At 40.0% G+C, this 17744-nt stretch overlaps 1 protein-coding gene across 2 annotated transcripts in view; it reads left to right on the top strand.

Moving 5' to 3' along the window:
• Positions 1-17744, top strand: part of LOC109039997 (neurobeachin-like protein 1) — a 504582-nt gene that overhangs the window by 414780 nt on the left and 72058 nt on the right. The window lies entirely within an intron of this gene.

Raw genomic sequence — 17744 nt, forward strand, 5'->3', positions numbered from 1 at the left:
TGCGTTTAGGTTACTGCGTGCGCTACTTCCCATATTAACCCAAAACGTTTTTACCATGCTACGATGAGCTGCAAGATGAATTATGCAATTTTTTAAGGGATTGTATGAACAATTTTGGACGTAATTTCTCTGACTCAATTTCCCTCCACTTTAGAACGTTTTTTGTATCTCACGAGTTCCAGAGGGGCGTCCTTTAGATCCCGGGCAGGCACCGGTGATTTTCTTGTAATATTACCCAAAGAAAGCAATCTTACGTGGCAAAAGCTGTTGTGTGTTACACGGAACAAATCCTTTAGGACGTCTCTTAATTGGACGTATTTCTATCAAACGGAACTATGTGCATTGTGACGTGAGACCTGTAATGCATTTATACTTACGGGTCTCAGGGCTCATGTCTTAATGCACATAGTTCCGTTTGATAGAAATACGTCCAATTCGGCAACGTTGTATTGCGATCAAATGCATTTCTACCGTGTGCAACGCTGCGGCATAATGAAATAGCACCAACACCGCCCACGTTCAAGACCCTGTTTGAATAGTGCTAAATTCGATTATTTACAATCCTTCACCGATCAGGATTAACTCATCGACCTCATCCATTCGCGTCGACATGATTTGCTAACGACCATATTCGCAGCATTTAGCCACTCTGCACTGAAAAAAAATTCTCGGCGTTTTTACCAAGGTCCGTTGGTACTTTTACCATCTCACTTTTTTTACCAATTATTGGTAATTTTACCAAGACAGACTGGTAAGCTCACCTAAAAACCGGTATTTTATTTTTTTTCAGGTAAGAATACCACTTTTATCGGTAATCAATTCCCGGTAACTTTGCCATTTTATCTCGGTAATTCTACCACAGTCGATAAAAAATATTGGCGTTTTTACCGGGGTCCAGTAAAATTACCGAGAAAGTCAATAATTTTACCTAGATTTTTCGGTAAAATTACCAATTCCATAAATGGTAATTTTACCAACAAAAAACTGGGATCAAATAGAACCCTGAATTCTTAGTAATTTTACCATTTTCCTAGTAAATACACTGAGATTTTTTTTCAGTGTGAGGCCTTTGGGTTTCTCATGACTTCCTCGGAAAGAAAGATTTTCTGAAATTTATGTAACCGGTTGAATTTAAACTGCGAACTGGTAATTTTTGCAACTGTCCTGTGGGTGTTTTTTTGTATTCACCAGGGGCAAATATTTATTTTCCTTTTAATATCCAAGTTTCCTTACATCTTTGTACGTCTTTCTATCACAAAAAATTCTTTTGTTCGGTCAAAAAAAAAATGAAAAAAAGGAAAACAATTTGATCTGGTTCTTGGTCTCCTGCGTCTACGGCATTCTGTGCACCTTTTATGAACAACTTTTATCTACTGCAGTATAGTGTATCGCGGTGAATTAAATTTCCTTTGTCTCGGAATATTTTGCGTTTGATTGATAGAGTTGAAGAGAATTTAAATCGGTGACTTTGAAGCGGCCGACTTCGGAAAAATAGAAGGTTCCTACGATAGATGACGTTAAAACGCGACTTTTTCGATTTTTCTACGTGATTCTTGTGTACTTGAACACCTTAGCGCGTTATACTGCATTACACTCAGCGACGTAACCAAATGGTCTGAAAAATTAAAATTCCTCTTGGGAAGCTCTAAAAATGTGACTATTCTTCTTAATTTGAATTGAATTTATGAGCAGATTTATTTTTGAATCGATGGAATGACCTAAAATGATGCTTTTTTTTACTGAAAACATCATTCTTGAATGTTCCCAACGGTGTGTGAGTGAAACATGACTGATTTTGACAATCCTGCTTGGTTTTAATTGAATTTATGGGCAAATTCAATTTTTGCACTAATATGGAATGCCCCGAAAATTTAATTAAAAAAAGGAAAAAAGAAAAACGGTAGAGTTTTGGCGTTGAGTTTTTGGGTAATCTTTACGTAGATTATGGCGATTCTTTCAGATTGGAGTTCACCGCCAAAAAGAGTTTAGTTTCGATTTTTTGACCTGTCAGATTTTAGCATCAACTGCTTCAATTGACTGTAATGTGGCCTTGATACAGTTTACTTTGTGTATTGCTGCATGCTATCGCTCACTCACCAATCTGCGAGCGTGATGTGAATGAATGACCCACAATAAATTGGGGATCTCATAAACATGTGATGAGTGAAAGGTTTAAGGCGGAGGGGGGTACATGTTCAAAAATAATGATTAGCATCTCTGGACCAAAAGCTGCCGAGTTTATATTCATTTGTGCTGCACCGTGAAAAGTTACTCGTTGTTGCCAAATTTGACAAGCAAAAAAGGAGTTAACGCTCATTGATTTAGATCGTCTCGTCAGAGATTACGTAGCATGGTGTCAACAATTACGCTGTCAAAAAACAGTGCTTCTAAGTTTTTGTTGACACCATGATCATCCAAAATTAAAAAATTCTGATATTTATGAAATCTGATCACGGCTTCAACTAGAGTACCTATATTGAGAGAGTATGGCCACTGGGCCACATGGAGAGGCTTAGGACCCAAAAATGGCGGTGCTTTGTTTTGGTTTTTGTGGATGGGAGGGGGGTCATTGCCAACTTTTGACGGTTATCACCAACCGCACTTGCTGCCAACCTTACTACATCTAAGATAATTTTTCTCAAAAATTGCACACGATTAGCCTTAAAAATATGTAAAGATGTCGCAATAGTGCATTTGAGTAAATTTCTCGTTACGATAAGCAAAGAAAACTACATTTTGAGTCATTTTGCATTACATTAATTTATGGCGTCCGCCATTTTTGGGTCCTAAGGGCTCCATTTAGCCTAAGATGGCTTAGCCAATCAGAGGTGGTAACCCCAGTGGCCATACTCTCTCAATATAGGTACTCTAGGCTTCAACGATCACGACGTCAACGAAACTCGAAACTCAAAACTCAGAACTCAGAACTCAGAACTCAGAACTCAGAACTCAGAACTCTTAGTTCTCAAAAACTCAACACTTAAAACATATTTCAAATTTCAAGTCTTGTTTTCCTTCTGTTATTTACTCAAACCTAACCTAATCTAATCTAACATAACCCAACCTAACCTTACAAGACCTAACCGATTTTCACAGAACTTAACTTTCCCCGACCTTACCCTACCTAACTTTACTTATTCTAACCGACATGTCCTGACCTAAACTAACCTAATCTAACTATATGTGACCCAAACCTCTCCTGTACACTAAATTTTTTAATTTTACTCATAAGGAAGATATTTTTCTGTTTGTTGTCACCATGCTCAGGGCCCATTTTTGCGTTTTACTGCTTGCACTGGTAAAAAAAAACCTCTTGGACCAATGCCGCATTGCATTGACTTAGGAGTGCAGTTTCTTGATGACGGATCTAAGAGTCTTGAACTCTTGTTTCAAGTGGATTTTGCATTGATTCAAGCGGATTTTGCATTGAAACAAAAGTCCAAACTCTTAAATCCGGCGACAAGAAACTGCACTCTTGAACCAAGAAGTTTTTTTTTTACCAGTGTGAGCACGACGTCAACAATCGTTGACTTAATGGTCAGATTTTGGGTTTGTTGACACCATGATCGTTGACACCATGCAACGTTACCTTGTCAGATCAGCCTCAGATGAGTTCATCTTACTGATGACATCTGAGGTGTCCTGTTCTATGACATATCGGTTTTATAAACCATTTGCAGTGATGCTCAGCAAGTGAAACATACGAAATTATTCCATGTTTATATTGATCGCAATTAAGGATGTTCCGTATCGCCTGGATGTTGATCGTTCATTTTCACCTTAATTGTTACTGAGAAATCGTTGACTTGGGGACTGTGTATCAACTTATTGATATTTTTGGATTGCACGACTTGGCAGATATGCGAAGTTAATTCTTTTTCGCCGGGATTTTGGGAGCGGGTTGAGCAAGCAGACCTGGGGTAGGGCTAACCGCCGCTGGCGGATCGGTGGCGGGTTTGGGCTGCACATTGTGAGAGATGGGAGTGACCATCATTATTCTATCGGATCTTATATAATATCCGTGGCAGTTCTCACATTTACTGAGACAGCATGTCTAGGCGCAATACGCGTCATGGCGCGCACAGTGGCGTACAGATTTCAACACGATCGCATATTCAGTGCTTTTCGAATCTGCACTGAGTAAAATTTTCCTCTTAATTAAGCCATGACAGGAATCACTCTCGTTGAACAACCCGGGAATCTATTTGAAGCTATCTCATTTGTCACATTTTAGCGGGTTTACATAGGTACGAAGCCTAAGCAAGAGGTTGTCCCATCTCCAGGTTTAGACCCCTATCGAATTCAATCCATATCTTCAGAGATGATTCAATAGGGTGGCCCACTTTGGTGCACGGAGAAAAAAACTTCGTGCGTGGGACCCGAAGTTTAGGTCATATGGATCTCTGAAGTTTTCGGATTGAGCATTCGAACACTTAAGGTCCAGCTGCTGAGGTTTGGATCACACATCTAAAACTTCAGTTCGTACGTCTGAAGTACTTCGGTTTTCACATCCGAAGAACTTCGGTTCTCACATCCGAAGAACTTCGGTTCTCACATCCGAAGTACTTCGGTTCTCACATCTGAAGTACTTCAGGTATAAGAACTGAAGTTTCAGATGTGTGATCCGAACCTCGACAGCAAGACCTTAAGTGTTCAGATGCTCAATCTGAAAACTTCAGAGATCCATATGACCTAAACTTCGGGTCCCACGCACGAAGTTTTTTTCTACGTATGGAGTACGAATTCTCTGTACTTTTACTCTCTAATCTTGACCCATTAAATAAAAAAGTACCAGGTGTCAAATGTCAATTAAATTTGAAAGTACTAACCCTTGTTTGTAGTTAGGTGGTTCCATTAGTTTTCATTAATTTTTAGCTTGAAAAATTCTCTTTTCGAAAAAAAAAAAAAATGATTTCTGCGGTATATGTTCAGGAAAAAAAAGAAGTATTCTGCTTCAGTAGGAAGAAACAGGTGAAATAAGCTTTATCATACATCTGTAAAAAAAGGTTACCCTTCTTTTTAGGTGTGAATCATCCAAATTTTCCCCTATTTCATAAATAAACTTTTGTTTGAACAGAAAAACACATGGTCAACGTGTATCAATTTCATGGATATCCTTCTTTGTTTGGAGTGTTCAAAACCTGTGTAGGGGTAACATTTTCTCAACTCTATTGTTGTTCAAGGATGATCGTGTGCCGAACACGTTCAACACCCTGAACATCATCCCTTAAATTGGCGCGAGTGTGATGTATCTATGGTCCAAGTGCGGAAGCACGTATCTCCGTTTACGACCTGGATTTCCTGGAAAACGTTATTCTTCCTTTGGAAAACTAGTCGACATAATTTCTTGAAAACTTCGTTGATTTTTCTTCTCTGTTGGAGTAAGTTTTAATATTCAAGATTTTGCAACACCGCAAAGGAAATACGTGGTTTCATACTTTGGCCATCGACGTGCACCGTTTTGCCCCGAATAATTCCAGCTTTGCCCACTGTGTTGAGGGGTTGCTTTCTCAGCACACAGCGACGCGTGTATGTGAGATCCAGACCGTCGTGATTCATGCTTTCCATTCCGTCCCAACTTTAAGCTACGGCTCCACAAGCAGCGTACGACGCGGCATTGGCCGCGCGACAAGTTGCACTGATGCTAAACCTGTCCTTTGAAAAAGACCCTGGCGACGCGAAGGCCCCCTCGGTAGCAAAAGCCAGGTTTAAAATCATTGCATCTGGTAGCACGGCTCTGCAGCGCGATGAGCTTTGCGTCGTTTACTGCCTGAGGAATCGTAACTTGAGCTGCAGAGTTGCTACGTAGTGGATGGAATTTGTTTGCAGTAAACACAGATTCCGTAAAGGATTAAGGTAACTTTTGTTGTGATCGAGCTGTAATGCTTAATTTTATACCCTTTCCAAAGGTGCATCGTGTGCGCTGTGCTGCCGTGCTACGGAAGAACGCCGTATGAACATCCGAGAGTCGCCAAATTTCCTTCAAATAAATGTTTATTTTCGAGGAAAGTTATGAATATCTTTCCTTGACATTTTCAGGAGCTGTAAGTGAAATTGTGAAAAAAATAATCTGAAAAATTAGAAGAAAAATATTCAAAATTTTACCATGAAATTCGTGTTTTATCAAAGGAAATTTGGCAACGCGTGGTGGTTCATACGGCGTTTTTCCTTAGCACGGCAGTGTGGGTGCTATGCTGCCGCGTTAAGGATGAACGCCGTATGAACTTTCGAGAGTTGCCAAATTACCTCGGATAATACACGTATTTTTGAAGTAAATAATGCATATTTTGCCTCGAAATTTTCAGACGTTTTAGATGAAATTGCGAACAAAATTGAAGTAAAATATCAATTTCCTGGAAAATTAGGTTATTATTGAAGGAAATATGGCAGCGTCTGAAGGCTTATACGGCGTTCTACCTTAACACGGCAGTATGGTGTGGTGATTAGGCAAGTTCATGATCAATCAGGAGCAATGAAGCGCTGAGATGTGACTTCGTTGATGTGACCGCGCTGGTTGCGCTTAGTAATTAATTTTCCAACTGAAGAAGCAGCATTTTCTCACCTCGAAGCGGCATAGGGGTTTTGGTCACTCGCTGCGTTGCTCTGAGGGGCCACGGTCATATATTCGTCTATGAGATCGTGCTTTCCTTTGGAATTGTAAGGCATAATCAGAGGGTAAAATCGCAAGGGTTGTTTTTCTTAATCTACCTCACAAAACATGCAGAAACAATACGGTGTACATTGGGAGAACGTTTTTCAAGGGGGTTGTCAAATGTGTCGTGCAGCGTACACGCCAAGAATCAGCAAGCCGATCCCTAATTTTTGACGACTGAATTGCCAAAATCTAATTTTGCTAATTAGTATCTTTTCTCTCTGTTTCAGGTAATATTTTTTGCAGTCATTTTTCCTGAATAATTTCCCGGACCTCAGAGGTAAATATCATCATCCCTCCTGTAGCACGTATTCGTACTTTCCCCGCTTACATAAATCAAAATTTCTTCGAAATGACATCCTGCCAACCAGATTGAAGTAAAGCAATAATCAGTTCTAGTCGCCAAAAGTCTTTCTGTGAAATTTAATTAAAAAGAGTGACTACACGTAAGTCAGAATGCTTGAGGCGCGAAGCGCTTCGCGGGGTTGGACCGCGAAGCGGTCAGGGGCAGGGTATCTAGCTACTGGGAAAACCGCGAAATGTCAGGGAAATCAGGGAAAACGCCAGAGAATCTGCAAAAATTCGGCATGTCCAGAAATTTTATTTGACAAGCGATTTTCGTGTCCGGGAAACGTCAGAAAAACCGAAAAACACGAATTTTACGTTTCGCGAATTTTGCTGCATTTATTACATTAAATTCCTAAAACATGAAACAATCCTTACTTACATGTAATTAGTTCAACTGTGTCGAAAAATTAAGAATATTTGCCCTTTTTGCCTGGGAAATTTTAGGGAATTATTTTTTCCGTCTGTTAGGGAATTCTAATTTTTTTCTCGGTATTTTGGTCGTTTTTGTCTGGGAAATCAGAGGTTTGTCAGGAAACATTTTTTTTTGAAAATTGCTAGACACCCTTCTTGTGAAAATAATAATCTGCCCCTATCTAAACATTTCGAGAAATATCTCTTTCAGCCTACTTCAATCAAAATTTAAGCTATACGGGGTCTCCCAAGGGAAATAGTTGTTTTAGAAACAACTATGAACGCTGCTGTTAAGGCTGATGAAGTCGAGCCCAAGCGACCGGGAATAAAACCGGCAGGACTGGGTTGTTGCTCCCGTTGTATTCCCTAATGCGTCCGAGTGTTGGAGTTGGATGTCCCACGTGGTCGGCTATCGGGGATCGACATTTGGCGGGCATTTGCCAAGACACGTCTCTGCTCCCGAGTCCCGCCAACATGCACAATACCAGCTGCACTTAACACGTCAAGTCCCTGTCAAACCGCGAATTTCGTCATAAACGGCTTGTCTCCGAGCCTGCCCAAAGGTGTGAGGTTAGAGCTCCTTCGCCAGCTACGAACAAGTCGGAGAAAGAGCACTACTCCAAATGCGAAAAGTGCCTATCTCAAAGCTACCGTGCCAAGGAAAAACGCCGTTTGGGCCTTTACATGCTGCCAATTTTTCTTCGACTGGACACGAATTTTCAGGAAAAATTGTGAATATTTTCCGTGTAATTTCTCGGAGAACGTTCCTTTCAATGTGATTGAAAGCATCTGAAAATTTTAAGAAGTATTCATAATTTTTTTAAAAAAAAGTTACAAGGGGAAGTGTGGCAACCTGCGAATGTTGATACGGCGCTTTTTCGTAGTACGGTAGAATGGACCACTAGACAAGGTGCGCGAATTTGAGTATTATGATACATATTTTCTCTACAAAATTTCTCGCAGAACACTATTTCTGCAATAAAAATTATTAGAAGTAAGTCTTAACTAAATTATTACAGTTTTTGGTTCATCAATTCAAACTCATCACTCATCATAAACGATCACTCAAAAATAATCTCATTGAATTAAATAGCTCTTTAAAGGTAGTCTTTAAAGCACCACTACAAATGAGACACACGGAAACAAACACAATATTGGACTGGAGAAAAGGAAAGGGCACGCTTTGATGCCGGCGCAGAGATACAACTATTCGTACTTGATGGATGTCCGTGTTGCATATCTGCAAAATTGAAGGCGTTCTGACGCGAGGCGTAAACTTTCAATGCTTCGTTTTATGTTGCCGATGATGTGTCACTCAGATTTGGGAGACAATTGAAAAAACGAGACCCGTATACGTTTCTCTTACTTCAGCTGTGTTGCTCACGAAGCGATTGAGGCACTATTACAAATAAAACAAATGGATTCGAACACAATATGAAAACAGAGCAAGGAAATAAGGCGCGCTATGATGACGGCGCAGAGATACAACTATTCGTGCTTGATGGATGTGCGTGTTGCATATCTGTAAAATTGAAGGCGCGATAACGAGAGACGTGAACTCTCAATTCTCCGCTTTATGCTGCCGATGAGGTGTCGCTCAGATTTCGGAGAAAGGTTAAAAAACACGAGGCCCTAATACGTCTCCTCCTATCTTTGGCTGTGTTTACACTTTTTTTTTTCTTTTTCTTTTTCAATTCGATGTCTGATTCTTCTTTTAAGATGCATTGGAAGACCTAAGTCCAAAAACTTGTATGTACCGGCCCTTACACCTCGCAGGGCGGCACATGTTTTTTATAAGCCTTCGGTCAATTGGATCCAGCTCGGGCATCTATGGTTAAAAAAAGTAAGACATGAACGCAGAGTTACAACGTCGTAATCTGAGTTACGCATTTTTTGACTTTACCCATTGATTATCAAACTTAGAACATAGTTTCGGCTTTGAACAAATCATCGCAGACTCATGCATACATATATTTTTACCAGAAATGTTGGAAATAATACGGAGAAAATTCGTGGAGAAACTTATTTATGACTTCCAGTTTGCTCTCCAGTAAAAATACATGGTTTGCACAATCTCAGCAGTATTGGAAAGAGTATACCGTGGTTATTTGAGAGAACTACTCAGTTACTGAAATCCAATTAAATTTTCATTTCCATGAGTGTCCTGAACGATTCTGAAGTAAATAATTCAGTTGGCAATGCTGTGCGGGGTTGGGACAAAATTTATCGGTGACAGCTCATCCTATGTAACAACATTGTCTGTTGACCGTCTACTTTGTAAGACGACTGCATGAGCAACAGCGTGATGGGAGTTGTTGAACGTATACACCGCCGTTTTGTGATAGCCGGACTTCTGCATTCTGCTCCTCTGCGAAGATTGAGTCATGATATACTCGCAAAATCTCGGGCTTTAGTCAGCAAAAGTGTTTGATCTAGATCAATGATGACTTAATAAATTTTTTTCTTAAATACCGCGACCATATACGTCATCTGAAATCAGTACTGTGCGCTCCTTAAAACCCTTTTGCATTTTTCGTCACAGTTCGCTCTACGTCACGGGCTGATTTTCATGATTTTTGCAGGTATCGACAAGTGATAGTCATTCAGACGAGCCCACTCTATTAATATTTTGATTCATGGCTCAGATATTTAAATATTATCTGAGCAAGTTGTGAATAATCTATTTAAACAATGTAATTGTTCATTTTTGTCACAGTGCGTTCTGAAGATCTGCAGTACCGTATTTCATGATTTTGCGGCTGCCGATAGGATTCAGTCCCTAGATAAGCCATCTCTATTTTGATTAACTCATAACTCATGGGGATCCGAGAAGCGAGCCCTAAAATGTGTGAAGCGTCTTTAGGGGATTGGACCGCGTTTCCCCCAGTATTGTATGAAAAGCAAAGTCTGTCCATCAAACGTTTCCTGACGGTCTTTTCATTTTCTCTAGTGGACCTCTAGACAAGGTATGAATTAAAGCAGAACGCTACGTGTTTTATCTTTAAAATTCGACAAGGAAAACGAATTGCACTGTGGAAAGTGTGCAAAGTCTGAAAATCAACCTCTGAACAAGATATGAGTGTTCTTTTTAACAAATTGGTTTAATGGGAAAAATACAAATGACGTCATTTGTATAATCTAATTTCCAGTTGATCTACGTTTAAAAGACTTGTTAATATCTCATTCTGCAGTTGATTTCCTAACTTCCCTTGTGCATGTGAATTGTTTGCTATGTGAGATTTTGAAGAGAACACATGTGACGTTTTTTTCTACTTCAGACCTTGTCTAGTTGTCAATTGCTAATCGGACCTCTGAAACCTCTCTCTAGTATGAATACCATAAGAAATGGCAATGGCTCAGGCAATTCGTGTAATTTACCGAAAATTTGCATAGGCGGTGTTGTGATTTGTAGACAAGGTTGCAACAGCGCTTGAAGCACGAAAGAATGAATTTAAGTGTGTAAGTAGGTTTACCCTAGGAGCTTTGATCTAATAGGCTATTACTTGTAGGTTAACTGCCGATTCTGCAAGGCGCAGTGTATGAGTGATCGTTCGATATTGTTTAGATTACGGCGCAAAGGCACGGCAAGAGTGGAAGGAGTGTGTGTCGGCCGGAATCCAACCAGGATTATCCATTATTCACGGCTCTAATTCGCGTGCCCTGCTCCTGTTCTTCGATCAATTACTTCTTACCGTCATTAGTAGTAACACTTAACCGCAGCTGCCTAATATTCTTCATTTTGTCTTCTTTTTTTTCAATTTTCAATTCTTCGCCCTCTAAAACCCGCTTCGTGGGCCCTAGTTGATCTGAACAAAGCGAGCCTTATCTCACAAAAATCAATAAAATCAGAGGGTCGATCTTTAGAGGGAACTGTGGCAAAAAATGAACATTAACATCGTTTATGTGGGAAAATTCACAACTTAATTACGTAATGTAAAAAACCCCTCTGACATACTCTCTAGATCCGAATAGACTGGGCTCATTTAGAGACCATCGTCGGTACTGACAAAAATCATGAAAATTGGCCCAGTAGAACGGTAGGACAAATTGTGGCAAAAAATAAAAAATTGGGGGTCTAGAGAGCTAATAGTAACGATAGAGACCCCTCACTAACAAATCCAAACAATGCAATTGGCTGAGGCAAAAGTTCAGTTCGGAGGTCAACGCCACTTTTCACTTAATGATTTTGATTGACTCGTTAAAGATATAATTTGCGTAATTGCGTCAGGCGAGTTTTTTCAAATTAGTTCACGATTACTAAAGCATTTGCTCGACTCATTTGTCATAAGGCAAATCTGAGCGTTGACTTCCGAAATCAATTTTCACACCGCACCATAGGGAAGATAATTATGCAGTGGACTGCATATTGAAATCAATAGATGAAACTATGGACAGAAAAAGACACGAACATAGAACGATCCTGGCGGTGGAGACAGGTGGTTGTAATGTATAAAGAAAGTACGTAATATACTAATCAACATGCAGCGACTTATGAGAGACCCTAAACTCGGTCTGCCATTTTTCCTTTGGTCCATAAGAACCACTCGTTTCAACCAACAGCGGGCAGATTGTTGAAATTAATAGACAAAGCGATAGACAAAGAAGACGTAGGGGGTATAGAGCGATCCTACTAACTGAAATGGTTAGTTCTTATTGATTAAGGGACAAAATGATGGACTAACTACAGGGTCTCCCGTGGGTTATCGTTAGCTAGTCTATTACCTGCGTTCCTTGTCCATATTGAAACCACCCGCTTCCACCAATGAGATCCCTCCATATTCCTTTTGTCTTCTTTGTGTATAGCTTCGTGTATCAATTTCAACAATCGGCCCGCGGGTTCGCTCCAAAATCCCCTTGTCCCTTTATACATTGCTTTGTCTATCACTTTCAATAATCAGCCAATTGAGTCTCTTGGTGCGGGCGAGCAGCGAGGACTTGACCAATGACCACGCAGTTTTCTACCGTGCAAAGGAAGAGCGCCGTATGAACATTCGAGAGTTGCCAAATTTCTCCGGATAAAACATGTATTTTTGACGAAATTAATACATATTTTTCCATGAAAGTTTCAGGTATTTTAGATTAAAGTGTGAACAAAATTGTCTGAAAAATCTGAAGAAAAATATTTACGATTTTCCCAAGAAATTCTAATTTTATCGGAGGAAATTTGGCAACGCCTGAAGGTTCATACGGCGTTTTTCCTCAGCACGGCAGTTTTGAGTCGCCGGGAGTCAAGGTCCCGAGGGCAGGGCTCCTGGGAATCGCGACGCCGCGCCGAGCGAAGAACGGGACTTGGCACGGCGTCGCGGCGTCGATGCAGCTGGTCAGCAGCGTCGCGACGCCGGATTATAAGTGCAGAGGTGAGGGTGAGGGACTGCGGATCCTCAAGGTCGCCCGCCGCGCGCTCTCGGTTATGACTCGGCTAATCAATTAAAAGTGCATTGTGCGCATGCCCGTGAGCCGATCATTATGCCGCCGCAACGTTATGCAAATCCCGCGTTTGTCTTTTCAGCTTTAAACGATCATCGCCCTCCCCCTCCCCTCCGGGCCCGCCCCCCCCGCCCGGGTGACCTAATTGCTTGATCGAACTCGTCCATTGATTCCGCGGCTTGATATTTCATTAGCCGCCGCTCTTTATCTCTTTATCTCTTCATCTCGGCGGCAGTACGTGCCGTCCCCGTCGCGTCGCGACACCCTCCCCGGGTAGGCTCGCCGTGACATTACGGCTCCTGGAAATTAAAGGCGCAGAAAGAAGGGGTATACTGCCGTGCTTAGGAAGAACGCCGTATAAACCTTCAGGCGTTGCCAAATTTCCTTGGATAAAACACGAATTTACTGGTAAACTTATGAATATTTTCCTTCTAATTTTTCAGATAATTTTGTTCGCAATTTCACCTGAAGTTCCTGAAAATTTCAAAGAAAAATATTCATAATTTTCCTCATAAATAAACATTTTATCAAAGGAAATTTGGCAACTCTCGGATGTTCATACGGCGTTTTTCCTTAGCTCGGCAGTATAGGCATCCATTCGCGACGTAGCGTTCGAGTTGAATTTCCTCTCGTCAATGCATGCAGATGGAACAACTGGATTAAGAACTGGTGTTCTTGCAAACAATGCCGTAGGAGTTACGCTCAGTGTCCTCAATGATTTTTTTTTATCAAAAAGGGTGTCACTCTTACTTAATGGTGCATATTAGGGGAGGGTCTACTTTATATTATGAGCCTTTACAAATTTTCCGAAAAATAACAATTCTAAACTTTCTTCAATTTTTTCCCTTTGTTATGCCAGCCTACCCAGAGCAGCCTTTTAACATTGTTATTTTAAACCTCATGCGTTAATTTATCTACTGAAAGAAAAAAATCTTGAGATATTATTTCGACTTAAAGTGTCGTTCCTTGTCGACAAAATTTGGTTTGTGTGAGTTAAAGCCGCGCAAATTCAACTCAACATCAATTCTTTTAGTTTAAAAAACGTCGTTTTACTATCGTTAAGTTTAAGTTAATAAAACAATAGCAAAACACGTTTCTTAAACTCAAAAAAACTGACTTCAAGTTAATTTCCCACGGATTCTAAACTAAAAACATTCTGAACTAAAAAGAGATTCGAAACTAACAAAAAAAAAAAACAAAAAACAAATAATTTTGTCGACGAGAAACGACGCTTTAAGTCAAAATAATATCTCAAGAAATTTTTTTTCAGTGGTTTTTCAATATTGATTTTATTATTAACGTTACTTTGTATATTTCGACGTATTTCTGCCAAACGGAACTATGTGCATTAAGACATGAGCCCTGAGACCCATAAGGATCTGTGCATGACAGGGCTCACGCCGTATTGCACATAGTTCCTTTTGGCAGAAATACGTCCATTTAATGAAATTAATTTCGTTTATTTACATCATGTAGATAGATCCAAGACATATTCTTGTAATAGTTACGTTTTGCTTCAATAAAGTTTCCTTTTTTTAAAAAAAAAAAATAATAAATAAATTGGCTCTTCATACGTTGGGGTATGAGGATGATCTCGGCTCAAGACCTAATTTCCTCAAATTGAACGAGGCGATAGCATCCTTGCGAAACCGTCTGAAACAGCTCATAAGCATCGCATTGCGGGCCTAATGGTTATGAATGAACCGACGCAGAGCGGTGACAAACGAGGGTGCGTGTGCGCCACGCGACATGCGATGAATGAAGTCGACCGATGCATAATTACGATTAAAAACATGTGTTGCAGACCTGTAATAACGAGTTTATTCATATCTCTCTCGCGCAGTGCACCCTGACGTGGGTGCTAATCAGTCTGCTATTCTTCGCTGGAAACATCGACCTAAAAGAAAGAAGAAATGAATACAAATCGCGGAAAAGATTTCCTCACTCGCGCAGTCGAGAATTCAATGGGCCTGGTGCATACTTCAGCTAGAGCAAAAAGAAAGTTACTCTTTATTGAAAATGGCTCTCAAAGCACGATGAGCGCATCGGGAAAGTCTAAAATTTACCCCTAATGGAAATGTTGCAGGTGTGCGGGATTTGCGACTTGATAATTGATTCCTATGTAAAAATTTGCGAGAAACACGATGGTGTCACTGGTTTTCTCTGAAATCATCTCCCAAGCTCAAAAAAAGCTCTCAAGTTGAGGCCAAAATGGAGGGGAAATCCCACGCTATCCTGAGAGTCCACCTCTACATCAAGACAAACTCTCCATGCAAAGATAGGGAGCAAATACATTAGCAGGGTTGCCGTGTTTTCAGTTGTAGAGTCTCCAAATAAAGTGGCAGCCCTGTCAATGTATTTGCTCCCTATCTTTGCATGGAGAGTTCGTCTTGATGTAGAGGTGGACTCTCAGGATAGCGTCGGATATCCCCTCCATTTTGGCCTCAACTTGAGAGCTTTTTTTGAGCTTGGGAGTTGATTTCAGAGAAAACCAGTGGCACCATCGTGTTTCTCGCGAACTTTTACTAAGAATCAACAGTCAAATCGCAAATTCCTCACACATGCAACATCTTCATTATAAACATGCCGGTTGATAAAATACCGTCTCGTCATGTGTGTTTCGGCAGGTTGGCGTCGGCTATGTTGAATATTGCGTAGCATCCTAGTGCGCAAGGGTTGGATGGAACGACTCCTCTCACGAAATGCTCACCTCTACCAAAATAATGTTTTTGAAGCGGAAAGCTTAAAAAAACGCATATTTCTCAAGGAGATTGTGTAGGTAGGAGTGCATACTTGAGACTTTGCCAATGTGCTTATCATGATTTCAGATCCATTTCCTATAAAACCCTTCTTATTGTTTTAGCTGAAGTTTGCAGCAGGCTCAATTTTGATTGAGTTTTCGTGAACCTTTCAGATTGCTTAACTTTTAGAAATCCTCGAAAGAGTGATTTTTACGCTTATTTCAAAGTCCTTGTTCATACCGGTCACAGATTTGTGCAAGGCATGCATTAGCGATTTGCCACGCACTTTCTGTATAATAGGATATTGGAACAAGGTTTGACAACAAAAAAGCCGCACAGAACTTTAATGGCCGCTAATTTGCTTCTCACACCCACGATACACGACCAAAGATCAGAATTCTAGTGAACCGGGCACAGTGCCCGGGAACTACGTTGCCACGATCACTCGTTTACTTTGCTTTTTTGCGTCAAAATAAGTTAAATTCTGACCGTCTAAGAAAATTCTATACGGCGGCAAAAGTTTCAGCAAAACGGTTTTTGTCGACTTTGGCTGAAGAATCGGATTTTGAAATCCGTAAGAAAACTTCCTTGTATCCTTAAGAACAACTTTCAAGCCATTCAACTTTCAAAGAGATAACATGCCACGTTTTCTTCTAATTAAGACCTTGTCTAACGCCCATTGTCTACTTTATTTTAGTCCTGAATGATCTTTCGTAATCATTAAATGTTCTTAAATATTATTTACCTTATCATGGTCAAACAAAGCACTTAATGAATATTGGCGTGGCTTGCTTTGCGATTTATCGATTGATCTGCTATTTAAACCTATGGAAAAATATCGATAAACAGGGCGTTCGCAACGAACACCTAAATAATCGATTCTTTACCATAGCCTCAAATGGGGAAATATTGATAATCGATCACTCACGCCTCGCCACTGTTAATTAAAGTAAAAGAAATGAAAAAAAAAAAATCAAAATATTCCTCCCACCGCCAACGGTTAAATTATCTCGTTCTAAAAACACCGATTTCAAAATTGTTATTATCGAAAAGTTGAACAGATGCAGTAGGAATAATTTTTACCAACCTTCGCACAGTATCCTGAGGACTAAATCCTTGAGTAAATGCACCGCAATTTTGCATATCTGGTCAAAACCACTTAGTTGAGTTGTTAAGTTGCAAACCCGTGTTTATATCGCAGCTGTTCATAAAACGCAGTGTAAATCCATCACCGCCTTTTGATCGTAACGACTCTGAGCGAACGGCCTCAAAAACGCCTTCATCCTCGTGTGACACTTCCATGCCTTACATGAGAGTTAAAATAGTTGCCGGTCAGGCGGCTGTCAGTGCGTGTTTCTCGTTCTCGCCTATTGGTTTTTCGCTCCTGTGTGACCGATCCGTAACTGAAACTCCGATGAAATACGTACATTTAATGAACTTTATCTTAATTTGTTTTGAGAACCATCTCTATTAAACATTACAATTTTATTTATGTATTTAAGCTCTAATAAATTCATCTACCGCTAGGAATAATGTACGAGAGATTTATTATTATATTATAAATTTTGCAGTATGTGTGTAAATTATTACCCCTTTCCTTAGGATGCAGCTTTAGACAATTTTTAGGTGGTCGCCCCGTCTGTAAGCTCATCAATTGCAATTTCAATTATGCAGAAGGGCTCATCAATTATCACTGAAGCGATTATTTGATTTACATAATTTGAGGTGTAGCGCCCGACTTATGCGCATCGATCTTTCATCAGTTTCGTAAACTTTAATTGCTTTACATATTGATACTTCGTGTACGGATTTTATATTTTCGATCAAGTGGTTAGCGTGAAAATTGAATTTTTTCTTCTTTAATAATCGGCACCTGCAGTCTGTGTTCACCTTTTGACGTGACTTAAATCGAGATCGCTATCAGGTCGAATTTTTGAAGAATATTATAATATCTATATTAAAATATTCTGCTTTGATTTTGGAAGGCTGTGATTATAATATTACCGAAAGAGAAGGTAATTACCCAGCAAATGCAATCTGATGTCGTCTTTAAAGATGATAAAGCTCTGCCGATGCAGGTCCTTTAAAAAAATCCGTTTTTTTTACTTGCTAATTGATCAAAAATGTCGAGCTTTACACTTAATTGAAGCTAAGAGTGTGAAACC

This window comes from Bemisia tabaci, chromosome 2 (assembly GCF_918797505.1).
Source record: "Bemisia tabaci chromosome 2, PGI_BMITA_v3".
NCBI lineage: Eukaryota > Metazoa > Arthropoda > Insecta > Hemiptera > Aleyrodidae > Bemisia > Bemisia tabaci.